Source organism: Mirounga leonina, unplaced genomic scaffold, assembly GCF_011800145.1.
Source record: "Mirounga leonina isolate KUSES-001 unplaced genomic scaffold, KU_Mleo_1.0 Mir_175, whole genome shotgun sequence".
Classification (NCBI taxonomy): Eukaryota; Metazoa; Chordata; class Mammalia; order Carnivora; family Phocidae; genus Mirounga; species Mirounga leonina.
In genome coordinates, this window is record NW_023270453.1 from 761,715 (window position 1) to 781,225 (window position 19,511).

Sequence of the window (19,511 nt, forward strand, 5' to 3'; positions counted from 1 at the left end):
GGGGGTCAAGGCAGAGGTTGTAGCAATGAAAATGAAGAGGAAAGTGAGCATTTGGATGTCACTTTAAAGAAGGAATTGACAGAACTTAGTAATGTCTGGAAGTAGGTAAAAATGGAGAAGGGCACTAAAAAATGAACCCAAGATTCTATCTGAAGAGATGTGAAGAATGTCAATAATGCTGACTGAGGTGACTTGATGGAAAGGGTAACCATTTTAGAGGTCAAGGTCATGTTTTATCTTGGGATATATTAAGTGTGAAATGAACTGCTATGGAAATTGTTGGCAAAAATAGTATGAGAAAGTATGACTGTAGAAGAGATTCCTTAATTCATGAGACTAGAGTGCTTTCGCAGGAATGAAGAGTCAGAGTGGTTGCCATAAAAAAAACCAGGATGCTCAGTTAAATTAAAATTTCTGATGAATAATGAATAATTGTGTGGGGGGGTATAAGCTTGTCCCAAATACCGCATTGGACATACTTATATTAAAAAAACTATCCATTGTTTATCTTAAATTCAAATTTTATTGGGCATCCTATATTTTTATTGCTAAGTGTGGCAATCCTAGGATCTGAGAACTTTGACTTCATTGTGGACATTGACCCCATGGGCCTCAAAGTAGAAAGAGTATGAAAATAGAGGATCGTAAGGTGCCTGGCTGGCTTAGTGGGTAAAGCATCCTATACTTGATCTCAGGGTTGTGAGTTTGAGCCCCATGTTAGGTATAGAGATTACTTAAAAAAAAAAAAAAAGTAAAAAAATAAAAACAGAGGATCACAGAACTTTTAGAGGAATCTAAAGATTCTAAACAGTATAGGTTGAGGACCAGGCTGTTGGTGATTACAGAGAATTCATATTATCCAAATCATATGCCTATTTTCAAATTTTAGACTGTAAATATAAATGTTAACTGCACATAAATTTTGCTTTCAGTAATACTAAAAATCATTTATAGCCAAGGAAATGGACACACTAAACACAATGTTAAACTATATTTCAAAAAAATTAAATGTAGTTTCTTTTAAAAATAGCAAATCATACTGATAATCTTATCAAAAAAGATAATTTGAAAAAAGAGGAAAATACCATAAAATTGGCCTAAGGCTTTGCAAGAATTTGTTTTGGGGCACCTGGGTGGCCCAGTCGGTTAAGTGTCCAACTCTGGATTTCAGCTCAGGTCACACTCTCAAGGTTGTGAGATGGAGCCCCGCCCTGGGCATGGAACCTGCTTAAGATTCTCTCTCTCTCTCTCCCTCTGCCCCTCCCCTCACCCCGCACACGCACGCATGCACTCTCTCTCTCTCTCTCAAAAAAAAAATAAAGGAATTGGTTTCATGGGATAAATAATATTATAGCATACAACTACAGCTACAATAACTCTCCCAGGTAAGTGCTATTATTCCCTTTTCCAATGAGGAAACTGAGGCTGTTTTAGTCTCTTACTTGAGGTAACATAGTATGGTGGCTTTATGCTGTGTCAGTTTAGCCAAGCTGGAATTTCCCAAACTTCCTGACTTGTATGGTTCCCAGTCAGCTCTACTGATCTGCAGTGACGTCAGGCTCACCACAGAGCCTTTACAGACCCATTCATGCTCCCAGGGTAGCGACTTTCTCTGATCCTTCAACTATCTCCTCCTTTCCAGATCTTTACTACCACATTTTCTCCCATAATTGTGTAAGTTCCAATCTCTATAATGAATTCCTTATTCCACATTACACCTACTGGTTCTGCTTCCCTGATTGAACTATTAACTGATAACATATAGTAAGAAAATTGCTGGGTATCTTCTCAAGTCCATCTGTCTGGCTCCTAGGTGCCATAGTCTTCTCATTTTGGGAAAAAAAAAAAAAAACAATTAAGACTTTTATTTGAATGACACTCATTATCAAGTGTGGCTTGTTATAGATGGTATGATTGCTTAGTTGTTATCTTGCTGAAATTGGTAGGTTTCATAGCAATTTGAACCTCTTTCATGTTTCCCAACACATTCTATTTTGAATTACAGTCATTGTGTATATGTCCTCTCCAGTACTGAATGCTAAAGTTCTTTATGGTCCAGAAAGCCCTATTTATTCTCCAATAGCTCTGCCACAGTATTTTGCAGACAGTAGGTACTCGATAAATGTTTGCTACTTTTACTATGTCTGGCTTACTTCCTCAAAAATATGCAAAACAGTCCCACATCAGAATATAAATCTATACTTGGGGACAGTAGGTATATGTTTTAATATGTAGAAGAGATATTGCAGTTAAATGGGAATGCATAGAAAGATGAACTATTTTATTTTATTTTCTCTTTAAAGACTGTATTTTTAAGTAATCTCTACACCTGATGTGGGGCTTGAACTCATTACCCTGAGATCAAGAGTTGCGCGTTCCACCGACTGAACCAGCCAGGCACCCCTAGAAAGAGGAACAATTTTAAGTAGGAATTGGGCTGTTGTTCAAAGGGTTGGAATATTCTTGTTACAAGTTGAGGCTAAGCTTCAGAATGAAAGGCAGAATCTTGCCTTCCCTTGAACATTGTAGGCTCATGATCGAGATTTTTGTTACATGCTACCGAAAAGATACTGTCTCATGGCAGATAGCATAGTGCATCCACCAGTTTTCTTACTCCTTAGAGGCTTATGCTACCTGATTTATTCAGTAAAAGATTTTTGGAAAGGATAATAAGTTGCTCTCAGATCTCTGGGAAGATCAGAGAATGAGGCTTTTGAACAGTGAAACCAGTCCTCTGGGAAAAAATTGTTTCTTAATTTCTGTGCGACTTACAAGTAATGATTATAGACATAACACACTTTTAAATTTAATCTGTATTATTAACATTTTTCCATAACTTAAACTCTAGACAGTCAACAAAACAATAAATCAAGCCCTACTTTGTGGTGTTTGCCAATTTCCGTGGTGTCAATATTCCCATCATGGCTGATTTCAAGCTCCTCATGTGATGTCACTGAACACAGAATTGGGAAGAGATGTATCATACAGATATAATAATAGATGTAAATAACCTTAAGTCCATAGATAACAGTAAAATGTAGAAAAATAATTAGGAAGTAATGAGTTTTGAGGACTTACCTTTGTTTTATATACAATTTATTTAGCTATGTATAAGTTTATGTAATTTAATATTTAGTATTACATTTAATAGTTGATGACTGGCTCACAAAATTCTGGCAACTTAGCAGTCACATTTTACAAGCTGGTACGACGGGCTCTAGCACACCATTGCTTTGGGGCCACCCAGCCAGGAAACAGCACACCGAATCACCCACAGCACCGCTCCATGGAACATAGCACTGCACAGGGAATAGCTGATAGCAGGCAGAATCGCTGGGCACAGGACCTGTCACTAGCTGGGCCAGGAGGGTTGTGCCGGAACTATTCCCCTTGTTGTTTCAGGAAATGGCTGCAGTTGACGTCTGTCACCATGACACTTGTGTCTTTGTGTTGCTCACTCCCAAGACTGAATTGGTAGAGGCATCTGATTGATAGCTCTCACATAGATTCAAGGAATCTGAAAAAAGAACTACAATACTTCACATTTTCAGCTTAGTTGATGGCAGGCTCCACCTCATAAAATGAGGGTTTCTACAAATACAAAAAAGAGTTCAGATATTGGGTGCAAAAAGAATAACAAGCTTCTGCTCAACTCTACGTTTTACCCCTTTGACTGCCTAATAACAGCATACAATCTACTTCCCATACTCAAAACTTCCCAAAGTGGAAAGAAGCAAGGGAGAAAAAGGAGGGAGAGACAGGAGAAGAATCTTAGAAGAAAAGAAATGATTCCAATTAACATGATGAGCAAGCCCCAGGATAATGGAAAATGTGTTCACCTGCTTTGCCAGAATGCTCAACCCAGTCTCATTAGTAACTGCATCCAGTTCCAAGTCAGAATCCCAGGATGATGTGCGTCCCTTTTCTAGTTTCATCACCATCCCATCTCAATATTCTGTAATCCATGGACTAAGTTGTAAAGTCAATCACTAGATTAATTTAAAGTCAATATAAAATAATGGGGAAAAGAGACCTGCAGAGAAAATGGAACTTAGTTAAAATGTATAGATACATACCTGACTTAGGAAAGAAGAAACTAATCCTTGTTCATATCACGAATCACCAGGCAAGGGTTGATGTTATGATTTTCCTCCTCCTATATGTTCCACATTCCCTTTGCCTTCAGCTGGTTAAGGTTCTTAACCCAAAGGGATTCAAACCAATGGTCCTGAAAGATCTGAGCCCTTAATGGTCTGGCATATTTGGGTTTTTATAATTTTCACCACTGTTAAAGTAGTATTAGGAGGTGATCTGCTGTATCCTCAAGAATCAGTGTATACTCTTCCCTTACTCTTTATTTCGTGGCAACCTTATTTTACTTAAATAGGAGTAAGTAGTCAGGAGTATTCACCCCATAAGACAATGTCATACTTTGTTTTTGAACTGTTATCCAGTGGCATGAGAAGCCCAAGTTGGCCATGTGACACTCTCAGTTTATAATTCAAGGGAATCTATGGTTTACCTCTAATGGAAACATTCTTTCCTTGAGTACTAAGACCTCTATGCCAGAGCCCAGTGTCACTGGGATAGTAAGCAAACATTTTGCAGATGGATCATTAGGGGCAATAGTGAAAGATTTCACTCTTACTTCCTCCTCTTGGTTCCCAAATCCATCTATTCAAGCTGTGGGAGAGTGGGTTGTTGGTTAAAAACATTTGTTAACATCCCATAAGAGAGCACAACAATCCGTCAAGGACAGATACTATTATTTTACCGTTCAATAGGGCCAGCTACTTCTGAGTGATGTCTACAAGATAAGTGAATCCCATGGCTTTCAACTCACTGTCTTACCTCTTCATCTAAAAAGGAGATTAAATTTTTGGTAATATGCTTCCTTTTTCAAGACATCTATCAGCTTCACTGACAATACAGTTTAGTTAAACAGTGATGTAAAAAGAATCATTAACCCTGCATCTGTTAGGGTCGTTATGATGCCTCTTACCTCTGTGATCCCTCAGGGGTGGATATTGCTTTATGGTGACTTGTTGGTATGGAGAGGTATACAGGGGATGCTACAAGAGCTCTGAATGTGGCCCTTCCTGCCATAATAGCTCTTGCTCTTGCAATGACAGGAGTCAGTGTGGAGATTCTTTCATATTTTAAGTTCATCAGATCAAAATTTTATTTCTCATTTTTTATTTATTCGATAAATACTTATAAAGGCATTGTTCTGGTTGCTTGCAATGCAACAAGGAAAAAAAAAAAACCAGACAAAAATCCCTGCTCTAATGGAGCTTGTGTTCTAAAAGAAAGACAACAAACTAACTGACTGACTAATATAGTACACTAGTAAGTCAAGGAAGGGGGTTAAGGAGTTCTAGATGGAAAGGTGTTTGCATTTTTTATAGGGTGGTCAGGGATGGACTTACTTGAGCTAAGATTAAAGGAAGCAAGGGAAGCAATCTCATCGTGTTCTATGAACCACAGTTTCATTCAGGAATTAGAGTTAGTTCTGAACCAGTTTCCAATAACCTTTCAAACATCTTTACAGTATATCCTTACACTGATCAATGACTTGCAAGTCCAGGAGGAAGATACACGGTACGGACATGTGATGTTGCTATGGGTTCTTCCTCCAAAGGTCCCTGCCTCTCTTTCAATGCAGACACTCTGGGTCACTGAACTGACTCAGGCTCAGGAGTCAGATGAGTGGCCTGAGTCCCCACTATTAAAGCTCACAGCAAATCTCTGTTGACCAGATAGAACTTCTGGTTATTTAGATCAAGTAGGCCTTTAATGGGCTGACTGTGTGATTTGGTTCTAGGGACCCAATATTCAAATAGCTGTTGGCAAAGATTCCTGTAAGGCTCATTCTATTTATCACTCCCATTCTGCTGCCACATACACCTTCCCAGGTGATACTACACTGGAACCTTGGTACTCCCTTTATGAGTTCATTGGGGAGTGAAATCAAAGGCACATTTCAATCACTACATGCCCCAGCTACACAGAACAGCCAGTACAATGTTTATTCATTTGTTTTTCAATGTTGACACTACTCTCACCAAGGATTATCTTTTGGACCCTCAAGGGACACAGTTAGGAGTGGGGAGAACAGCCTCTGCATGACCATTCCACTTCAACATTTTTATTTCCCTACTATTTGGATTTCTTCCTTGACATTATATCAAGGAATTTCAGGTATCTAAACTTTATTTAGCCAGGTTTCAGGCAACCAACTGGGTAATCCGTTAGAAACAGTCCCAGCTGCTTGAGGCAGTGCACCGAATAAATTCAGTCTGACCAAAAATTCCGTCCCATTGTCTTTGGTCGAACATCCTCAGAATCCATTTCCAAAGTTTAGCAATATCAATTAGCATAATTTTACAACTTTGATGTATAGTTAGTATCTCTTTTATTGGATTTTGTTACTATAGCCTATCACCTTCAGGACATACTAGGATGTATATAATATATGTAACTATACGTATTCTATATACTAATACATGTATTCCATATACTACATAGTTATTTATGTATATGTGTATATATGTAACTATATAGAGCTATATAGTATTTATATATGTATATACAGTAGTTATATGTATATATAGTAGTTATATATGTATATATTGTAATATGTTAATATATGCATATAGTGATATTATGTTAATACCATATTAATAATAATTAGTTATTATTAATATTATTAATTATACAATTAATGGTATTATGTATATCATATTAACTAGATTTAATATCACTATAGTGATATATATGTTAATATCACAATATATACATATATAACTATATACAGTTGTATATGTAGTTATATATGTATACATAACTGTAGTTACATATATATCCACACAAACGTATATATAACTGTAGAGATAGATAAATAGACAGACACAATGAGGTGTTTAGAAGGTAAAATATGAGGGAACTATTTCTCATCAGGCCAGGTCTTTATAGAATCTTCAGGCAAAGCAAGAACTGTCTTATCAGCTTTAGTTGGCAAGGGATACTCAATGGGGGTTGGAGGTTCAGTATATTCTGAGTTATTCTAATCCTCCCATATATCTATATTCCAATCCTCAGGGTCCTACAGTTTTTCATTCAGTCCCTTAACTTGAACATGAGAAATCTATAAGGCTGGTACTTCAACTGATTCTGAAGTTAGATAACTCACAAGATCTAAGCTGATGTTTGATTTTCAATAATCTCAGCTTTTATTTTGGGGTCTATCAGCTCTGATGAACAATAGGTAAGAGATTCTTCAAGAATAATCATAGGAAGTTCCTAGTTTTAGTTTATATATGCCAATTGCTTAGAACTTTAAGTTTGGCCATTTTTTTTCCTTTAAGTTCTTCAATACCATTAGAAGCACCTATTCTACCCTGTAGTCTTTGAATTATTCATACCTTTCATACTGTTTCTTGGGAATAGGCCTTGGGTCTTTCAATGCTTTATATGAATTAGCACTTCATGCCAGGTGACCATACTTAACTGCACCATGTAATACCAAAGTCCCAACCTTCAATACTACTTGAATTTTTACTCCATTCAGCCCCAACCTGGCCAGATAACTAATTCCATCGTCTCTACTACTCTAGACATTTTGTCCGCACTCATGGAGCACTGCAGAAACACCAACAAATTCAAATATGTTTATCTCTGTGTTTGAGACCACATTCACATCATGGCTCTTCTGTTATGACATTGCACATGCAGACATGTTGCAAGAAATTAAATCATAGGGATAAGTCATTTTATATAATTTCTATTCTTGATATTTCTACTTTGATACTTTAGAATTAGGAAGACTTGGGTTCTAACCCTAGATCCATAATATGCTTGTGGTATAATCTTGGGTAAACTACTCTTTAAGCCTCAGTTTCCTTATTTGTAAAAATGGGGATAATACTATTTACCTAATTGTTGGGTGATGGTGTCATGAGAATTAAATAAAATCATCTGTAAAGAACTCAGAAAACTCTGAGCTCCTATTTCTTAAGTGAAACCTCATGAGGCTTTGGAAATCACCCCATTTCATCAGGAAGACATTTACAAATGATCATAACATGCCTCAGCAGGTGTCTAAACTCACCCATTATAAAACTGTCACGATTAAAAAGCAACACACACACTGCATCAATTCGATGGAGAGTCTCAGTGTGGAATTCAGAAACTAGTGAGGCTGCTCCTTGAGGGCAAGTACTGTGTCTCCCTGCCTACTGTATCCCGATCTACTACCACACCTCCTAGAGAGCATGGCCAAGATCAGGCACTGAGCAAATATTCATTGAATAATTACAATGTTTCTTCTAATCTTGTCCCCAAATTCTAGGAAGATTCTTTTCTTTTCCTTTGCAGAAACTGAGAAGCTGGTTTTAAAATTAATATGGAAATGCAAAATGTGAAGAATACCCAAGGCAATCTTGAAAAACAAGGTTGGAGGACTTTCACTGTCAGATACTAGGATGCATATCACAAAGCTATAATAATTAGGCCAATGTGGTATTTGTGCATAGATAAACCATTATATAGAACATAATAAAGAATTCGGGAAAAGATTCATACACATACAAGCTACCTGATTTAAGATAAAAGTGATACTGCAGGCCAGCAGAGCGAGGATTGGCATGGGTCAATTGATTGCCCATATGGAAAAAAAAGTCTTAACCCTTGCACCACATCTAACACAAAAGTAAGTTTTCAGGCAGACTCAGGTAGATTGTGAAAGGTAAAATTATAGAGCTTTTAGAAGAAAGTACAGGAGAAATATTTATGACATCAGAGTAGGCAAAGATGGTTTAAGCACAATACAAATAGGGCTTTCCACAAAAGAAAAAAAATAATAAATAGGACTATATTAAAATTAAGAAGGCTGTTCTTCAAAAGGAGAAAAAGTTCACCCTTAAGAAAATGAAAAGGCAAACTATAGTGTGGGAAAAGATATAACAATACATATATGGACAAAAGACTTATCCAAATATATAAAAAACTTCTATAAATCAAGAAAAGGACAGAATACCAATAAGAAAATGGACAAAATATTTGAACAAACTTTCACAAAAGATGAGGTAAAATGGCCAATAAGCCTATGAGAAGATGTCCAACTTCTTTAGACAATAAGGAAATGCAAATTAAAACCACATTGGTTCCTGCAAACATTTAAAGAAGTGGGGTGCCTGGGTGGCTCAGTTGTTAAGCCTCTGCCTTCAGCTCAGGTCATGGTCCCAGGGTCCTGGGATCGAGCCCCGCATCGGGCTCCCTGCTCTGCGGGAAGCCTGCTTCTCCTTCTCCCACTCCCCCTGCTTGTGTTCCCTCTCTCGCTGTGTTTCTCTCTATCAAATAAATAAAATCTTTAAAAAAAAAACAAACATTTTAAAGAAGAATTAATAACAATTATTTTCAATCTCTTCTGAAGAATGGAAGAACAAACACGAACTCATACTATACAATCAGTATTGTTCTGATACTAAAGTCAGACAGAGATACCACACAAAAAAGAAAAGTATAGGCCAATATTCCTTACAAATATGAGTTCAAAAATCCTCAACAAAATACTAGCAAATCAAATCCAACAACATGTTAAAATCATTATATACAATGACAATGTGGGAAATATCCCAGAAATGCAAGGGTGATTGAACGTAAGAAAATCAATGTGACATGCCACATTAATAGCATGAAAGTAAAAACTACATGATCATCTCAACTGATACAGAAAAGGCATTTGACAAAATCTAAAACACTTCCATGATAAAAAAACACTCAGAAAACTAGGAATAAAAGGGAACGCCTTCAACATGATAAAGGGCATCTGTGAAGAACCACTACTACCATACTCAGTGGTGAAAGACTGAAAACTTCCCCCTACGAGCTAACAGACAAGGATGTCTGTTTTAACCACTACTATTCAACAATGTGCTGAGAGTTCTACCCAGAGTGAGTGGGCAAGAAAAAGAAATGATAGGCATCCAGACTGGAGAGGAAGAAGTAAAACTATCTCTGTTCATGATGACATGATCCTACATGTGAAAAATGTCCAAGACTCTTCCAAAAAGAAAAAAAAAAAGCCTGCTAGAGCTAATAAATTTCGGCAAAGTTTCAAAGTGCAAGATCACACACATATTCTCTCTCCCTCTGTCTCTCTCTCTCTCTCACACACACACACAGAGAAGTGCATTTCTATACACCAGCAATGAACAATCTGATGAGGAAATTAAGAAAACAATTCCATTTTCAAGATCATCCAAAAGAATAAAGTGCCTGGAATAAATTTAACCAAGTCGGTGAAAGAATCATACACTGAAAACTATAAAACATTGCTTTAAAAAATTAAAGAAGATCTAAATAAATGGAAAGATAGCCTGTGTTCATTGAATGGAAGTCTTAATATTGTTAAGATGGTAATACTACTCAAAGTGATCTACAGATTCAGTGAAATCTGTCAACATCCTAATGACAATTTTTGTAGAAATGGAAAAATCAATTCTCAAATTCATATGGAATTACAAGGGGCCCTTAACAGCTGGAAAATATTGAAAAAGAACAAAGTTGAAGGACTCACACTTCCCAATTTCAGAACTTCACTACAAACCTAGAGTAACCAAAACATTGTGGTACTGATATAAAGATATATACGTAGACCAATGTAATAGAATTGAGATTCCAGAAGTAAATCCATACATCTGTGGTCACTTGGTTTTCAACAAGGATGATAAGACCATTCAATGGGAGAAAGGACACTCTCTTCAACAAATGGTGCTGTCCTAACAGTGGATCGTGGATCACCACATCAAAAACCAATGATGTATTGTATGGTGACCAACCAACATAATAAAATTTAAAAAAATAAAAAATATATTAAAAAATGGTGCTGTCATAATCAGATGCAAAAGAATGAAGCTGTCCTCTACTTCACATTATATATAAAAATTAATTCAAAATGGATCAATAATCTACATATAAGAGCTAAAATCGTACAGGTCTTGGAAGAAAACATAAAAGTAATTCTTCACAGCCTTAGATTTAACAATGGATTCTTAGATATGACATGAAAAGCACAAGCAACAACAAAAATAGATAAATTGGACTTCACGAAAATTAAACATTTTGTGCTAATGTTCAAGGACATTATCAAGAAAGTGAAAAGATAACCTATAGAATGTGAGAAATTATTCACAAATAATATATCTGATAAAGGTCTAGTATCCAGAATATATTAAGAACTCTCACTACTCAACAGGAAAAAGACAAACAGTCCAATTAATATTAATACAGGCAAATGACTTAAACAGACATATCTCCAAACAAGATATGTAAATGGCCAAGGAGCACATGAAAAGATGCTCAACGTCATTAGTCATTAGGGAAATGTAAATCAAAACCACAATAAGGTCCCACTTCATACCCATTAGGATGGCTGTGGCTATAGTCCTAAGTGACTGCCCTTGGCTCAGGTCCTGATCCCAGGGTCCTGGGATCAAGTCCCACAGCGGGCTCCCTGCTCAGCCAGGAGCCTGCTTCTCCCTCTGCCTGCCACTCCCCCTGCTTGTGCTCGCTCTCTCTCTCTGACAAATAAGTAAAATCTTTTATTAAAATAAAATAAAATCTGGAAAATATTAAGCATTATTTTTCTGCTGAGGATGTGGAGAAATTGGAGCCCTGATACACTGTGGGTAGGAATCTAAAATGGTTAGACTGCTGTTGAAACACTGGCAATTCCCTGGTAAGTTAAACGGAATTATCATGTGGCTCAGGAATTCCACTCCTAGGATTTATATATATATATATCCAAAAGAATCAAAAAGAGGGATTCAACCAAATACATGTGCACACATATGTACAGCAGTACTATTCACCATAACCAAAAGGTGGAAACAGCCCAAATGTCCATCAGTGGATGCAGAAATAAACAATTGTAGTATTCAATTCATACAATGAATTATTCAGCTTTAAAAAGAATGAAGTACTGATACAGTGTGAATGAACCTTGAAAACATATGATTCCATTTATATGAAATATCCAGAATAAGCAAATCCATAGAGACAGAATGCAGATTGGTGGTTGCCATGGATAGGTGGGGAGGATTCAGGGAACAGGGAGTGAATGCTCTGTGGGTACAGAGTTTCCTTGTGGGGTGATGAAATATTCTAGAGCTAGATAGACATGGTGATTGCACAACATTGTGAATGTTCTAAATGTTATTGAATTGTTTACTCTTAAAATGTTAATTTTATGTTATGTGAATTTCACTTCAATAAAACAAATGTTTAAAAAATACACTTTGGGATATCCACCAGAAGAGCAAAACTAAAAAAAAAAAAAAAAGACATAAATTCTAAATTTTGGCAGGGATGTAGAGCAACAGGAATTTTCATATACTGCTAGGTGGGTGTGTAAATTGTTTACAATTCCTTGAGAAAACTGACAATGTCTACCAGAGCTGCATTTGCATACCCTACGACCTAGCAAATCTTCTCTTCAGCATATGCCCCAAAGAAATGCAAACCTACATATTTATTAAAAAAGAGGGGTACTCAAATATTCACAGGAATACTATTTGTATTCTATCTGTACAGTAGTATAGATAAATGAATTACTATATAGCAACGAGAAAGAACAGTCTAAAACTACATGCAACAATGTGAGTGAATCTCATGAACATAATATCGAGTAAAAAAAGCCGACACAAAAGAGGGCATGTTGGGGGCGCCTGGGTGGCTCAGTCGTTAAGCGTCTGCCTTCGGCTCAGGTCATGATCCCAGGGTCCTGGGATCAAGTGCTGCATCGGGCTCCCTGCTCCGCGGGAAGCCTGCTTCTCCCTCTCCCACTCCCCTTCCGTGTGTTCCCTCTCTCGTTGTGTCTCTCTCTGTCAAATAAATAAATACAATCTTTAAAAAAAAAATTCTTTTTTTAAAGTCCCAAGCTTGCTCTTTAAAAAAAAAAAAAAAGAGAGCATGTTGTATGATTCCATTTATACAAAGTTCAAAAGACAGTTATGGCCAATCTACGTGGGTAGACGACCCATTAGTGGTTGCTGTTGATGAGGTAGTGACTAGAAGGAGTAGGGAGTGCCTTCTGGGGGTGCTGAGGATATTCTGTTTCTTGATCTGTTGCTGTTCCATTGGTATGTTCCATTTATGAAAGTTCATGAGCTATTCTTTTATCATATGTGTTCTTTCCTGTTTATATTATTATTCCTCAATAAAAATTAAAAAATATTCTAACAGAGGAGTTTTGAATGGTCGGGGAAACCTGTCTCTAAGGCCTTGGAAAGAGTGCAGATGAATCAAGACTTCCTTACCTCTAAAAAACTTAGGAATCCAGGGCAATTTGGATCGTGTAACAGGAATCCTTGTGCTCTACCTTCTTTTGGAGCTGTAACAGCCATGTGACTTCTTCTCGGAATTTTGATTCGTATTTTGAAAGAAAAGCATCATTTCATTTGGTTACATTAGGAATAGGGAATTGTCGGGGCGCCTGGGTGGCTCAGTCGTTAAGCGTCTGCCTTCGACTCAGGTCATGATCTCAGGGTCCTGGGATTGAGCCCCGCATCGAGCCCCACATTGGGATCCCTTCTCATCAGGAAGCCTGCTTCTCCCTCTCCCACTCCCTCCGCCTGTGTTCCCTCTCTAGCTGTATCTCTCTCTGTCAAATAAATAAATAAATAAATAAAATCTTAAAAAAAAAAGCTTAAAAAAAAAAAGGAATAGGGAATTGTAGCTGGAAAGGACCTTCGAGATGGTCTAGTCCAATTCCCTAATTTTATTAGGTAGGGGGAAAAAGCACAGAGAAGTTATGTAATGTAAACCACATGTTTCCTTCTCTGTTCACATGAGTGATCTTAAGGGATTCCAAATCTTCCCTCCTCCCACTTCTGACTCAAATCACATAATTTTCAGATTTGAAGCTTTGAAATTATTTTTTAAAAGGAAAACTTAAAACACCAATAAAGTGTCCCCTCTGAGCGGTCTTTCTTAAATTAAAAACAAAGTAGAGTGAATCTCAGGCGGTTTTGAGATCTAACAGATGATTAAATTAGGAAATTCAATTTCATTGATTTGTTATGATAAATTTCCTTATTATACATGACATTGAAATAATAGAATTAAATGCACTACAGGATTTTAATAACAGATGAGAAGCTAAATGAGCTAATTCTGTAAAATGCTCCAATTCCGTACTTCTTTATGAGAAGCTTTAATAATCACAAAATTTTCTGGAGAAGTTGAAACATTTTCTGCTCACAAAATACCACCAAACCATTTTCTGCAAATGTCCAAGTTATTTTTGCATTTCTATTTAAAAAAATAAATCTGAGATTTTGTCAAAATCTGTCAATTCTCCTGAATTCCAGTCCATTTATATTAAACAAGGCATGAATTGACAAGCTCTTAACCATAAGCTTGAGACAGACAGTCATTTTGATCTTCTCAGTTGGAATTCCTGTTCTCAACACCTATACTTGATGCACATACATAGTCCCTTGGCTGTCATCCCTGTGCCCATCTGTTGGCATGGCTTGGTGCCCATCACAAGTTTGGACTCCAGCCCTAGTGTGTAGGTGCCAGGGAATAACAGTTTACACGAGCAGCCTGCACGACAATGTAAATGTATTCTCTGCCCAATGTCTAGACGTGGTGTCCACTAAACCTGGGGGCTGAGCGCCTCTCCCTTTGTTAGATGACATTTTTCATCACACGGTTTTGACAGATGACACGCAGAACACAACAGTGGAAGTTGAAGAGAAGAGGCTGAGGGAAGTGAGCTTCCTGGTCTTTAAGGTTTTAAAGCCTGCAGGTTAATTTTACTGTGGCAGCTACATGGCAAGGCATGAAAATCATCACGGAAGTGTCACCAGAGTGGTATAGCCAATAGGAGGAAACATCTCCACCCCTTGTGAGATCAGCTATAGCAGACAACTGACCCACAAAAGACTATACACTCGTTTTTTTCTTTCTTTCTTTCTTTTTTTTTTTTTTTTTAAGATTTATTTATTTATTTGAGAGAGAGCGAGTGTGCAAGTGTGTGCGAGCGTGGGGGGGGGCGGTGCAGAGGGAGAGGGAAAGAGAGTCTTCAGCAGACCCTGTGTTGAGTGCCCACCTGATGTGGGGCTCAATCCCACAACCCTGAGATCACAACCTGAGATTAGGACCTAAACTAAACCCAGTCGGCTGCCGACTGACTGCACCGTCCAGGTGCCCCTACACTTGTTTCTTTAAATTACCCAAAGGGTCAAAAAGCTAGGGTTTTTTGCTTTTTTTCCCTAAAAGTTTTTGTTTGTGATGCCCCTTCATATCAGGCAAGAAAAAAAGTTTTTTCTGGGTGTTTCTAGGCTTTAGAGAAACTACTACTTACTGTGGTTGAAATAGAAAAGATAAAAGTCAGGGCGCCTGCGTGCCTCAGTCGTTAGGCGTCTGCCTTCGGCTCAGGTCACGATCCCGGGGTCCTGGGATCCAGTCCCGCATCGGGCTCCCTGCTCGGCGGGAAGCATGCTTCTCCCTCTCCCACTCCCCCTGCTTGTGTTCCCTCTCTCGCTGTGTCTCTCTCTGTCAAATAAATAAAATCTTAAAAAAAGAAAAGATAAAAGTCTATTATATAGTATCTGCTGTGCTGTTCATAGCTCAGTTAGAGACATGATTGTTTTCAAACATAAGTCTTAAATATAAATATCATACTATTTCCTATATTTAATTATTCCTAGAAAATGTTAGGAGTATGCAATGATATGTTAAAGCATAAGGTATAAGACAATTTAAATTTAAATCTCTCTGACTCTTCAAATACAGGGAAAAGGGAGCTAGAATCATAGATGCAGAAGGGAACACAAGATCTTATAAGATCTGATGATTTATTCTTTACTTCAAAAGAAAGTGACTTAAGTCATGAAACCCAGGCATTAATCTTGCAGAACTCCTGAGAAATGAATAGTAAATATGAATACTGATAGAAAACATGGCCCATTACAATTGCTTTTGTGCCTTGGAAAAGTACTCAATTTGTATGAAAGTTAGCAAGATTTGAGGGCTTGTTTATTTTCTGCCAGAAGATGTTAATTATCTTTTTTTTTTTTAAGATTTCTTTAATTATTTTAGAGAGAGAGAGCATGAGCGGGAAGATCATGAGCAGGAAGTGCAGAGGGAGAGTGAGAGGGATCGAGAACCTCAAACAGACTCAGTGCTGAGTGCAGAGCCCCATGTGGGGCTCAATCCCATGACCCTGAGATCAGGACCTGAGCTGAAGCCAAGAGCCGAATGCTTAACCAACTGTGCCACCCAGGCACCCCTGTGAATTATCTTTTCTATGACAAGTCTGTAGTGAGAATGAAAGAATAAATATATATACTTTTACCTTAAGTGATTAGTAAACATGTATTAAGCACCTATTATATACCTCACATGTGCTAAATATAAAAGGGATATAAAATCCACTCATTAAATTCAGTGGTTTATCAATAGAAGATTATGGTTTAAAAAACCCTGAATTCAGTCTCAGAAGAATCAGTTTTCTAGTCCTGGATACACCAATTGCCAGCTATGAAACCTCAAACAATTCACTTTTTCTCTTTGAATTTCACTTTCCTTATCTGTAAAATGAAAATAATGATGTTTACCTTGGTTTTGTTTTTGTTTTTGTTTTAATTTTTTCTTTTTCTTTTATTTTTTAATTTAAATTTTAGTAGTTCACATACAGTGCAATATTGGTTTCTGGAGTAGAATTCAGTGATTCATCACTTACGTACAACACCCAGTGCTAATCATAACAAGTGCCCTCCTTAATACCCATCCCACACCCACCTCCCGCCATCAACCCTCACTTTGTTCTCTATTCTTAAGCATTTCTTATGGTTTGTTTCCCTCTCTCCTTTTTTCTCCTGCCCTGGTTTCTTTTAATGTGGTCATGGTTATAAACAAGTAGGCTATGTAAAAGCTCTTTGAATGGATAAAGAAGATGTGGTATATATATACAATGGAATATTATGCAGCCATCAAAAGGAATGAGATCTTGCCATTTGCAACGACGTGGATGGAACTGGAAGGTATTATGTTGAGCGAAATAAGTCAAACAGAGAAAGACATGTATCATATGACCTCACTGATATGAGGAATTCTTAATTGCAGGAAACAAACTGAGGGTTGCTGGAGTGGGGGGTGAGGTGGGAGGGATGGGGTGACTGGGTGATAGACACTGGGGAGGGTATGTGCTCTGGTAAGCGCTGTGAATTGTGCAAGACTGTTGAATCTCAGATCTGTACCTCTGAAACAAATAATGCAATATATGTTAAGAAAAAAAAAAGAAGAAGAAGGTAGCAGGAGGGGAAGAATGAAGGGGGGGAAATCAGAGGGGTAGACGAGCCATGAGAGACGATGGACTCTGAAAAACAAACTGAGGGTTCTAGAGGGGATGGGGGTGGGAGGATGGGTTAGCCTGGTGATGGGTATTGAGGAGGGCACATTCTGCATGGAGCACTGGGTGTTATATGCAAACAATGAATCATGGAACACTACATCTAAAACTAATGATGTAATGTATGGGGATTAATGTAAGAATAAAAATATTTAAAAAATAAATAAATAAACATCTGGAGCAAGGATAAAAAAAAAAAGCTCTTTGAAAATCACAAAGCATGGTAAAAATAAGAGGCATATTGATCCCTAGAAAAATCACCATCATCCATTTCTAGAAAATTCTTTACTTTGTTATTTGATTTTTTAAAAAGATTTTATGTATTTATTTGACAGAGAGAGACACAGCAAGAGAGGGAACACAAGCAGGGGGAGTGGGAGAGGGAGAAGCAGGCTCTCCGCCGAGCGGGGAGCCTGATGCGGGGCTCGATCCCAGGACCCTGGGACCATGACCTGAGCTGAAGGCGGACACTTAACTATGGAGCCACCCAAGCACCCCCAGCAAGTATTTAATGAATGCCTACAATATGATGGACACTGTTAGATAATCGTGATCACAAAGAGAAAAAGTTATGGTGGCTTCTTTTAAGGGGTCTATCCTTCATGAAAGCACACTTGTTAATTATGCTTTTGCCTTAGTCATAAATACTCTCTATTTACTTATCTATTCGTTCAACTTGTATCTATTGGCCACTTATTATGTGCTAGGCATGGCTCTAGATGAATAAACAAAATTTCCTGCCATCATGGAGCTGGCATTCAAGTGAGGGGAGATAGACAATCAACTAATAAGTAAAATATACATCAGAATGTAATAAATGCTATGGAGAAAAGTAAAGAGACAAGAGGTAGAGGGCTGGGGGGAAGTTGGAAGTGGCACTTTTAAATGGGCAGGTCAGCTAAAGACTCACTGACAAGATGACTTTGAATCCAGACCTGAAAATATCTATGAAGCTATGTGGAGAAAGACCATTGGTAGTGGACCAACCATTCCGAAGATCTTGAGGAGAGAGCATGCCTGGAGGGATAGCAAGGAAGCTGGTGTGGCTAGGGCAGAGGTGGGGCACCTGAGGTAGTTGTGAAGACTTTGACCTTGACTCTGCCTGAGATGGGAATACATTGGAGGGTTGTAAGCAGAGGAGGAGACTTTAAAAGGATCATCTCAGCTGCTATATCCAAAGTAGACTTCAGGTATGGGGGTTAGAGAAGAAGGTTAAAGTGGGGAAACCAGTTAGGAGACTATTGCAAGAATTTAGGTGAGAGATGATGGCAGCCTGCACCGTGACAGAGGTAGTGAGAGTGGTCAAAGTGTGGAGAGATTATGAAGGTAGAACCCCTAGGGTTTCTTCCCAGATTAGATGTGGGCAGTGGAAGGAAAAAAAGAGAAGTCAAGAATAACACCAAGGTTTTTGACCTCAGCAATTCGGAGGATGGAGTTAGTATTTATCTAGAGGGGGAAGACTGTGGGATTAAGTCTGTCTTTAAGGGGAAAATCAGAAATTCTGTTTTAGGATTAAGTTTTTTTTATTATTATTATGTTATGTTAATCACCATACATTACATCATTAGTTTTTGATGTAGTGTTCCATGACTCATTGTTTGTGTATAACACCCAGTGCTTTATTCAATACGTGCCCTCTTTAATACCCATCTCCAGGCTAACCCATCCCCCCACACCCCTCCCCTCTAGAACCCTCAGTTTGTTTCTCAGAGTCCATAGTCTCTCATGGTTTGTCTTTCCCTCCGATTTCCCCCCCTTCATTCTTCCCTTCCTGCTATCATTCTCAGAATTGTTCCTCTCCACGGAAATCTTTAGTAAAAGGCAAAAGATTTATACGATCTGAAGAGAAACCAGAGTAGGATTAAGTTTGACATGGCTTTTGGACATGCATGTGATGCTCTATAGGCAGGGGGATATATAAGACTGGAGTTTAGGGGAGAAGTCTGAGCCCGAGATAGAAAATTGGGAGTTGTCAGCACGGAGGTGGTTCTTAAAGCTGAAGATTGCTCGATATCAGCCCAGGAAGGGACAGATGTGAGAACTGAGCCCTGGGATATACCAACATTCAAGTCTCAGGGGACCAGAAGGA

At 38.0% G+C, this 19,511-nt stretch overlaps 1 pseudogene; it reads right to left on the reverse strand.

Moving 5' to 3' along the window:
- Positions 1 to 19,193: 19,193 nt before the first annotated feature.
- Positions 19,194 to 19,281, reverse strand: LOC118022009 (annotated as a pseudogene).
- Positions 19,282 to 19,511: the final 230 nt, after the last annotated feature.